A 10,000-nucleotide genomic window follows, 5' to 3' on the forward strand; every position below is an offset into this window, starting at 1 on the left:
CTTCTTCTGCGTTCGTGGGCTGCAACTCCCACGTTCACTCGTATGCACTCGAGTGGGATTTTACGTGTATGACCGTTTTTACCCCGCCATGTAGGCAGCCATACTCCGCTTTCGGGGGTGTGCATGCTGGGTATGTTCTTGTTTCCATAACCCACCGAACGCTGACATGGATTACAGGATCTTTAACGTGCGTATTTGATCTTCTGCTTGCATATACACACGAAGGGGGTTCAGGCACTAGCAGGTCTGCACATAATGTTGACCTGGGAGATCGTCAAAATCTCCACCCTTAACCCACCAGGCGCCGTCACCGTGATTCGAACCCGGGACCCTCAGATTGAAAGTCCAACGCTTTAACCACTCGGCTATTGCGCCCGTCGGCCTTTTTACAATTCTGCCCATTTAACGACACAAAACATAGAAATAAAGAAATAAAATGAAATAAAATAATAAGAACGACGAATAAGAATAGTAACTGGAATAGTCTATAAAAAGTAACAAAGCGATAAAAAGAACAGTTGGCACATTATCATGTACGTACGTACTTGCACACACACACACACACACACACACACACACACACACACATATTATAAAACAAGCAAATAGAGATGATACATACATATTCACGCCCACACACTCAAACACACACAAACACACACACGCACTTACTGTTCATTTGCTAGCACGATCACACATACATTCAATTTTTCATTCATCATAGCATGGCAACTGGTGGACTGAGTACAAGCAAGCATTTGCAAAAGAAGAAGAACAACAACAAGAACAACAACAAGTAATAGAAGTAGTAGTAGTAGTAGTAGTAGTAGTAGCATTTGTACAGCGTTGAATCTTGTGCAGAGACAAACCAAAACGCTTTCACACCAGTCATTCACACACAATGCGTAACTCTAAACTGAAGAAACTGAAAGACTAACAAGGATGGTGCAGAGGAGAGGGAGGGGGAGAGGGAGGGGGTAGGGGGTGGGGGCTATCTCGGAAAGACTTGGGGGGGGGGGGGGGTTAAGGGCAGACTTGAAGAAAGAGCTGAATGCGGGGGACTGACCTGACGAAGCGAAAGCGGAAGTTCATTCCAAAGGTCCAAAGAGAGAGAGGAAAACAACATTTGTCTGAACGCAGTGATGCCTTTTGAGAAACTGAAATTGAAACTGAAACACACACACCAAACCTGGAGGTTTGTGGTGCATGGTTATTCAGTGCGACGCCTCAAATGACTTTTCATAGTGGGTAATCGAGAAGAAGAAGAAGAAGAAGAAGAATTACTCTTCCTAAAAGATAATCGGTTCTCTGGTCGTGCTAATGAAGGAAGAAAGAAGTTTGTTCTTTTTGTGAGACTGCTCGTGACGTGACAAACATCTTACGCTTACTGATTGTCGCGTCATGTTTAGTGTAGGAGTGACAATAATCTGACTTAAATATACTATATAAGCTTTCTCTCCGTGCTCGCCTAATGTCATCAGTTAATCCTGCAATGAGTGACAATCATCCTGTTTAAAACCGAACTGCCTATAGATAACAACCTTCGCCTGACCCCCTGTCCCCTCCCCTTGCTATCCCCCCTCCACACACACACACACACACACACACACACACACACGAGCGCGCGAACACACTATGTAATGACTCATCTCCCACCCTATCACCCCCACCACCCACACCTCAACCCAACCCCTCCATTGCACATTGACAGACACCATCAGCTCTTTCGCCAACAAAATGACAGAAATATAAAGGACCCTAGCAAGTCTGTACACACACGCACATTTCTTTCATACGCCCTCTTTCAACACGAGATTCTCATCACTCAAGGGAGGGACAAGCGAGTGAAAAAATACTTGGATTTAGTGCTTTTGTTGTTATTGTTGTTTTTGTTGTCGTTGTTGTTGTTGTATATGATTTAGTGCTTTGATATTGTTGTTTTTGTTGCCGTTGTTGTTGTTGTTGTTGTATGTGATTTAGTGCTTTGTTATTATTGTTTTTTTATTTGTTTTTTGTTGTTGTTGTTGTAGGTGATTTAGTGCTTTATTATTGTTGTTGTTGTTGTCGTTGTTGTTGTAGATGATTTAGTGCTTTTGCTATTGTTGTTTCTGTTGTTGTTGTTGAAGGTGATTTAGTGTTTTTGTTATTGTTGCTGTTGTAGGTGATTTAGTGCTTTTGCTATTGTTGTTTTTGTTGTTGTTGTAGGTGATTTAGTGCTTTTGTTTTTGTTGTTGTAGGTGATTTAGTGCTTTTGTTTTTGTTGCTTTTGTTTTATTGTTGTTTTTGTTGTTGTTGTTGTTGTTGTTATAGGTGATTTTGTGCTTTTGTTGTTGTTGTTGTAGGTGATTTAGTGCTTTTGTTTTTGTTGACTTTGTTGTTGTTGTAGATGATTTAGTGCTTTTGTTTTTGTTGTTGTTTCTTGTTGTTGTTGTTGCAGGTGATTTAGTGCTTTTGTTATTGTTGTTGTTGTAGGTGATTTAGTGCTTTTGCTATTGTTGTTTCTGTTGTTGTTGTTGAAGGTGATTTAGTGTTTTTGTTATTGTTGTTGTTGTAGGTGATTTAGTGCTTTTGTTATTGTTGTTTCTGTTGTTGTTGTTGAAGGTGATTTAGTGCTTTTGTTATTGTTGCTGTTGTAGGTGATTTAGTGCTTTTGTTATTGTTGTTTTTGTTGTTGTTGTTGTAGGTGATTTAGTGCTTTTGTTTTTGTTGTTGTAGGTGATTTAGTGCTTTTGTTTTGTTGTTGTTTTTGTTGTTGTTATAGGTGATGTAGTGCTTTTGTTGTTGTTGTTGTTGTTGTAGATGATTTAGTGTTTTTGTTATTGTTGACTTTGTTGTTGCTGTTATGGGTGATTTAGTGCTGTTGTTGTTGCTGCTGTTGCTGTTTTTTTTGTTGTTGTTGTTGTTGTAGGTGATTTAGTCATTTTATTGCTGTTTCTGTTGTTGTTGTTGTAGGTGATTTAGTGCTTTTGTTATTGTTGTTGTTGTTGTAGGTGATTTAGTGCTTTCGTTATTGTTGTTGTTGTTGTAGGTGATTAAGTGCTTTTGTTATTCTTGTTTTTATTGTTGTTGTTTTTGTTGTTGTTTTTGCTGCTGCTGTTGTTGTTGTCGTAGGTGATTTAGTGCTTTTGTTATCGTTGTTTTTGTTGTTGTTGTTGTTGTTGTTGCAGGTGATTTCGTGCTTTTGTTGTTGTTGTTGTTATGTAGGTGATTAAAAGTTGTTGTCAGTGGTTGTTGTTCTGGGGGACGAGCGCAATAGCCGAGTGGTTAAAGCGTTGGACTGTCAATCTGAGGGTCCCGGGTTCGAATCACGGTGACGGCGCCTGGTGGGTAAAGGGTGGAGATTTTTCCGATCTCCCAGGTCAACATATGTGCAGACCTGCTAGTGCCTGAATCCCCTTCGTGTGTGTATGCAAGCAGAAGATTAAATACGCACGTTAAAGATCCTGTAATCCATGTCAGCGTTCGGTGGGTTATGGAAACAAGAACATACCCAGCATGCACACCCCAGAAAACGGAGTATGGCTGCCTACATGGCGGGGTAAAAACGGTCATACATGTAAAAGCCCACTCGTGTGCATACGAGTGAACGCAGAAGAAGAAGTTGTTCTGGGGTAGGTGTTAGGTGTGGGTGACGTAGCATGCAAGTCATGCTGCCACATGGGTACTGATGACCACCGGTTCCAGAGACAGTCAGATCGCGTTGGACATCGTTTGTGGGTTGTCTTTAATTGGTGGAGACTTGAATTATTTTGATTAAATTCATGTTTAGCTGTGGATAATTGGTCGTGCAGATTATTGGCTTGTGTGGGGGGGTGGGGGGTTGGCGTGGGGGGGCGGGGTGCGTGCGTGCGTGCGTGTGTGTGTGTGTGTGTGTGTGTGTGTGTGTGTGTAATCACCTTACGTGTGTGACCCCCTTTTTTTTTTCTTTCTTATTAACCCCGCCATGTAGGCAGCCATAATCCGTTTTCGGGGATGTGCATGCTGGTTTTGTTCCTGTTTCCATAACCCACCGAACGCTGACATGGATTACAAGAGCGTATTTGATCTTATGTGTGTGTATACACACGAAGGGGGTTCAGGCACTAGCAGGTCTGCACATACGTTGACCTGGGAAATCGGGAAAAACTCCAATCTTAGCAAAGCAACGCCAGCGCTGGAAGCGAGGTAAAAGAAGGGATAGGGGGCGTGAGGGACGAGGGGGGGGACCTCTCTCTCTCTCTCTCTCTCTCTCTCTCTCCTTTCCCCAGTATATATTTATTGTGACCAATTCCCCGCATCAGTAGCGCGCGCGCACACACACACACACACACACACACACACACACACACACACACACACACACTCACACACACACACTTTAAATCACGAGTCATGCATCTGAAACAGACATTACCCAGACAGACATTTTCCACTGCCAGTGTGATAACAGATACACGAATAGATACGCGAGCTAACTGATGAATAGAAAAGCAATTAAAAAAATAACTAAAATAGTTAAGTTCAAAATCGCATCCTATAGCTGCTTAACATAGATAAGTAAGTAGATATAGAGAGATAAGTAGACAATTACATCAATAAATACATAAATGAATACGTAAATACATATACATAGATAAATAGATTCTTAAATAAATGAATGAAGGAATAAATAAATGAATAAACAATGAAATGAACAACAAAAAAAAATAAAGAGAGAGAGAGAAATAGATAACTAATGAAACAAGTAAGTAATGAAATACTAAAAAAACAAACAAAAAAACCACAAAAAAACACGAGGTTAATAAGCATTGCAGGAAGACGGGAAGGATACGGAGCTTATCTAACACTGCACCAACACAACCACATACATACAACGCACGGAAATATCGGACACATGAAATAAAGAAATGAAGAAAAGAATGAATAAGTAAACAGGTGAATCAGAAAAATAACTAACTAAATAAATCTAGAACCAGAGATTAGCGGGTTTTGCAGTTGTTGTTTTTTTTTGTTTTTTTTTTTGTTTGTTTTTGTTTTTTTGTTTTTGTTTTTGTTTTTTGGTGTGTTTTTCTCTCATTCTGCTTGCAGCATAATTTTACAATAATTATGTCCAACCAGATCCATCCTGCCCTTTAGGTATATTTCTTCTTTTTTTCCCTTTTTTCCCCCTTTTTTTTTACCCACTACGAGCAATACATAATCTAGATCATAATCGCAATTATTGCATTCAATAGGCTACGGTGATACAACTTCAATAGGCACACGAGTGCAGACGACCATTTTGCACATGTGAACAAACATTTTGAAAAAAAAAAAAAAAAAAAAAAAAAAATCGTCTCATTTTGATTGTAGGCCTGCTAATTCGAACACATGAACGTATTTGATTGATTGTGAAAATAGCCCTGACTATTTGCTGTATACTTCGCAGTAAAAACAAAAGTCTGTTTATTTTAAGTATCTCCAAGGAAGATCAACCAACTCTTTGTTCTGCGGTTCTCTCTTGAATATGTTATGGGTAGGGGAGGGGAGGGGAGGGGAGGGGGCGGGGGAGGGGGCGGGGAGAGTGGGGGGGGGGGGAGGCGGGGGGAGGGGGCGCCGTCGCAGAATCAATTGAGTATTAATTTGACTTCTGATCCAGTGATTTCACCAGTGATCAGTGTTCGCGGCCTTGTGTTTCGACATGTATCAGTATCAGTATCAGTAGCTCAAGGAGGCGTCACTGCGTTGGGACAAATCCATATACGCTACACCACCATCTGCCAAGCAGATGCCTGACCAGCAGCGTAACCCAGCGAACGCGCTTAGTCAGGCCTTGAGAAGGAAAGAAAAACAACAAATAAATAATAATAATAATAATAATAAAATGAATAAATAAATAAATAAATAAGATTCGACATGGTGTTGTGTCTTTGGGAAAGGCGGTCTACTATACTTTCCTCCAATTAATTTCCCTCACTCTGCCCAGGAGTGAATTCGCATATATCTATCTACCTGACTTCGGCGGAAGGGCAGGACTGGGCCCCGCCTACCTGTGCCACGCCCTACAGACATAGTGAGTATGACGTCACTGTCCCTATGGTTTGTCAAACGCTTTAGGATGATAAACCATATACATTAACCTTTTTCTTCTACTGGTGGTTTAATCTCTTCTTGTTTTCACATCTTCTTCTGTTTTGGAGAATAGGGATAAAAAAAATAAATAAAAAAAAGAAAGTTAAGCACTCTAACAAACATGAATAAAATATATCTAATATCAATGATGCAAAGAGATCATAGATTAAAAAAAAAAAAAAAAAAAAAAAAAAAAAATAAAAAAACCACCAACGTATTTTCTTTTTTCATATCAAAGCGTACAGAACAAGAATATTGGCTGTCAAAGTTTCAGTTTCAGTTTCACTTTCTCAAGGAGGCGTCACTGCGTTCGGACAAATCCATACACGCTACACCACATCTGTTGAGCAGATGCCTGACCAGCAGCATAACCCAACGCGCTTAGTCAGGCCTTGAGTGCATGCTTACATATTTGTGTACCTATGAAAGTGGATTTCATTTTACGTAATTTCGCCAGAGGACAACACTCTCGTTGCCATGGGTTCTTTTTCAGTGCGCCAAGTGCGTGCTGCACACGGGACCTCGGTTTATCGTCTCATCCGAAAGACTAGACGCTCAGTTTGATTTTCCAGTCAAACTTAGGAGAAAGGGCGAGAGCGGGATTCGAACCCACACCCTCACGGACTCTCTGTATTGGCAGCTGAGCGTCTTAACCATTCTGCCACCTTCCTCCTTAAAGAAAACCAAAACCAAAACAGACGAAATCAGTCAAAGATAAATACATCAGGAATGAAACAAACCAACTAACAACGAATTCACTGGGGTATATGATGTAATAAGAATAATTATACATCGTCGACAAATTTACAGATACGGGTGCGCTTAATTTGAACAGGAACAATGATGAAAATTTGATTTACACAACAGAAAAAATGTCAACGATAAATTCACAGGTAAAGATCATACAACAGGTAGATACAAACAAAAAAAATGCACCGGCGGTACATTTCAAAAGTTAACATTATTAGTATATCTGTATCAAAAGATTATCTATCTTTTAAGAACCTCTCTCTTTCAGGAATTTCTTTCTCTTTCAAGAACCTCTCCCTTTTCTCCCTCTCTTTCAATACTCTTTCTCCCTCTCTCTTTCAAGATTGTCCTTCAAGATTATTTCTCGAGACTCGCTCTGTTTTTCAAGATGGTCATGCCTCTCTCTCTCTCTCTCTCTCTCTCTCTCTCTCTCTCTCTCTCTTCAAGACCGTCTTTCAAGACTCTCTCTTTCAAGATTCTCTCTCTTTCTCACTTTCAAAACTCTCTTTCTTTCAAGGCTGTATCTCTTTCCTTCAAGACACAGCTTTCTTTCCTTCTTTCCTTCAACTCTCTCTCTCTCCCCCGTTCTCTTTCTCAAGACTCTTCAAGGCTGTGTCTTTCGCTCAAGACTATTTTCTTTCTTTCTTTCTTTCTTTACTTCAAGACTCTCCCTCTCTCCCTCTCTCGGCAGTATCAGCGACAGACAGCACGCTTTCCACTGCCGCAGCAGAGCCCCTCCATCCCCCGGGCAGCGCTGTGATAGCGGCACGCCGCACGTGAGTGTACGTCGAGTTGTTTCTAAACAGACCTCTCCTGTTCCAACACACGTCGGCCAAATTCTGTGACAACAGAGCAACAGACCCGCCGAACTCCCAGAAACACCACGTGCTTCGCGGCCGGCCATTCCCCCCCTCCTTCACACGCACCTCCACAGCCAAAACGAAGGGGGCGGAGCCGAAATAGAAATGGGCGGGGCTAAGAAGTAGGCGGAGCCAAGTTCCCCCCGCGCTCTCCTCCTATTCCCCTGCCGCAGCGCCAACGCTGATTCGATTGAAAGGGAGGGGTTGGAAACGGCTTCGTGATTGGCCGGCTCGCGTTGCAATCAGCGACGGAGGGGCGCGCGCTGGGTTTTGATGGGCGTGAACTGAGACAGCGGGGCCTCTCCAGACGTGTTCGCACGTGCTCTGCTGTGTTCTGTTCCCTCATACCTTTCTCGTCCGTACCCAAGCGAAGCAGGAATCAGCAGAGAAAGAAAGAAAGACAGTATATAGAGAGACAGACAGAGAGAGAGAGAGGGAAAGAAGGGAAGGATCAATGATTTCTCCGAGAGAGGGAAAGACTGAAAGAGAGATTCTGGACTCTTGGGGAAAGTGACAAAAATTCGAATTTTTTGTTTAAAAAAAAAAAGACGATTCCTTTCAAGGATTGTTTTTAACTGGAGTCCTGACCATTGCAACAGTGTCCACAGCACCGAGAGAGAGAGAGAGAGAGAGGGAGAGACTCTGGAACTGTGTCCTCGCCGCAGGCAGGTAAGTGTTAATCAGTGTTTAGTTGGTGCTGCAGCAGATTGTCATATCAGTGTAGGATAAGATTATCGATGAGCACTGTCGTTCAGTAACAAGGATAGAATATCAGGACTACTACTTGTTGAGGCTTCTCCCCTCTCCCCTCCCCTCCCCTCCCCTTCCCTCCCTCTCCCCCCCCCCCCCTCCAACTACCCTCAAACCATCCTCCTCCTCCTCCTGCCACCCCACCCCCCCTCTCTCTCTCTCTCTCTCTTATCCGTCACTGCCTGACTTAGTATTTTCAAGTGTAACCCAGTGCAACTTCGCTGCTACTGATTGTGGGGACTCAAAGTCTGTCTGCTTGTCTGTCTGTCTGTCTGTCTGTCTCTTGCTTCCTTCAGACAAGACTTCAATGTTGAGTAACGCGCAACCTATTCGATTTTTTTTTTTTTTTTTTTTTTTTTTGTCTCTCCAATTTCAATCGACACTTAGAATTAAAGGAGAAAAAATGTAATGATAAGAATAAGTAGAAGAAGAAAACTAACACACACACACACACACACACACACACACACACACACATTCTGTCATTGAGCGTCCATTTGAAATGTTCCATTCCGTTTGACTTTAAAATATAATAATAATAATAATAATAATGATAATAATTATAATAAAAACACCTAAAAAAAACAAACAAAAAACAACTTCCTCTTAGTGAAAGAGTGTGTATATTTTCTCTCTCTTTTTATTACTGTTATTATTATCATTTTATTTTATTCTATTTTATTTTTTTTTATACTTTTTTTTGCTTCGGTGCTGGTGGTGCTGGGTCAATGGTTGGGTGTGTGTTGTAGATTGCTCACTGTATGCCCGATACACGATCCTATAACTGTACAGCCTATACCTATCTACCTGTTTACATGTATGTGTGCACTGACACACGTTTCCCGTTGATTGGGGGGTGGGGCGGGGGTCGGGGTCGGGGGTGGGGGGGGGGGGGGGGGGGGAAGTGATCGTTCGTTCCGCTGAGACAGATCTGTCAGTGTTGCAGAGTGGGCGGAGAATGTTGCTGTGGAAGGGGGGTGTTTCCTTTTTTTTTTTTCTGACAGAGCACTGTGTCTTCTTCTGTTTCTGTTGCTGTTTCTGCTGCTGTTGCTGCTGTTTCTGCTGCTGCTGCTGCTGCTGTTGTTGTTGTTTCTTCATCATCTTTTCGGCAGCACATGACTGACTGACTGAGGTGCTATAGTAGTCAGTGGGATGCGAGGGGAGGAGGGAGGAGATTATCAACTGGAGTGAATCTTTTTTGGAATGTTATTCAACATAACATACATTTGAGACGTCGGTTCTGACTTTATGATCATTATTATTGTTATTTTATTATTATTATTATTATTATTATTATCATTATTATTAATATTATTATTATCATTATTATTATCATCATCATCATCATCATCATCATTATTATTATTGTTATTATTATCATTATTATTATTAGTATCATCATCATCATCATAATTATTATTATTATTGTTGTTGTTATCATCATCATCATCATTGTTATCATTGTTATTGTTATCATCAGCATCAAGTCGCAGGGATAAGTCTGCATTGACTTTTTTGATAATGATGATGATGATGATGATGATTAGTAG

The 10,000-nt window shown here is 41.3% G+C and overlaps 1 protein-coding gene across 1 annotated transcript in view; it reads left to right on the plus strand.

The window, feature by feature from the left end:
- The first annotated feature begins 8,140 nt into the window (after positions 1–8,140).
- The window catches only part of LOC143290994 (uncharacterized), a 68,513-nt gene continuing 66,653 nt past the window's right edge, over positions 8,141–10,000 (plus strand). The window contains exon 1 of the mRNA XM_076600581.1: positions 8,141–8,369. The gene's annotated coding sequence lies outside the window, so the exon portion shown is untranslated. The remainder of the gene's footprint in view (positions 8,370–10,000) is intronic.

The sequence above is a fragment of the Babylonia areolata genome, chromosome 16 (assembly GCF_041734735.1).
Source record: "Babylonia areolata isolate BAREFJ2019XMU chromosome 16, ASM4173473v1, whole genome shotgun sequence".
Taxonomy (NCBI): Eukaryota; Metazoa; Mollusca; class Gastropoda; order Neogastropoda; family Buccinidae; genus Babylonia; species Babylonia areolata.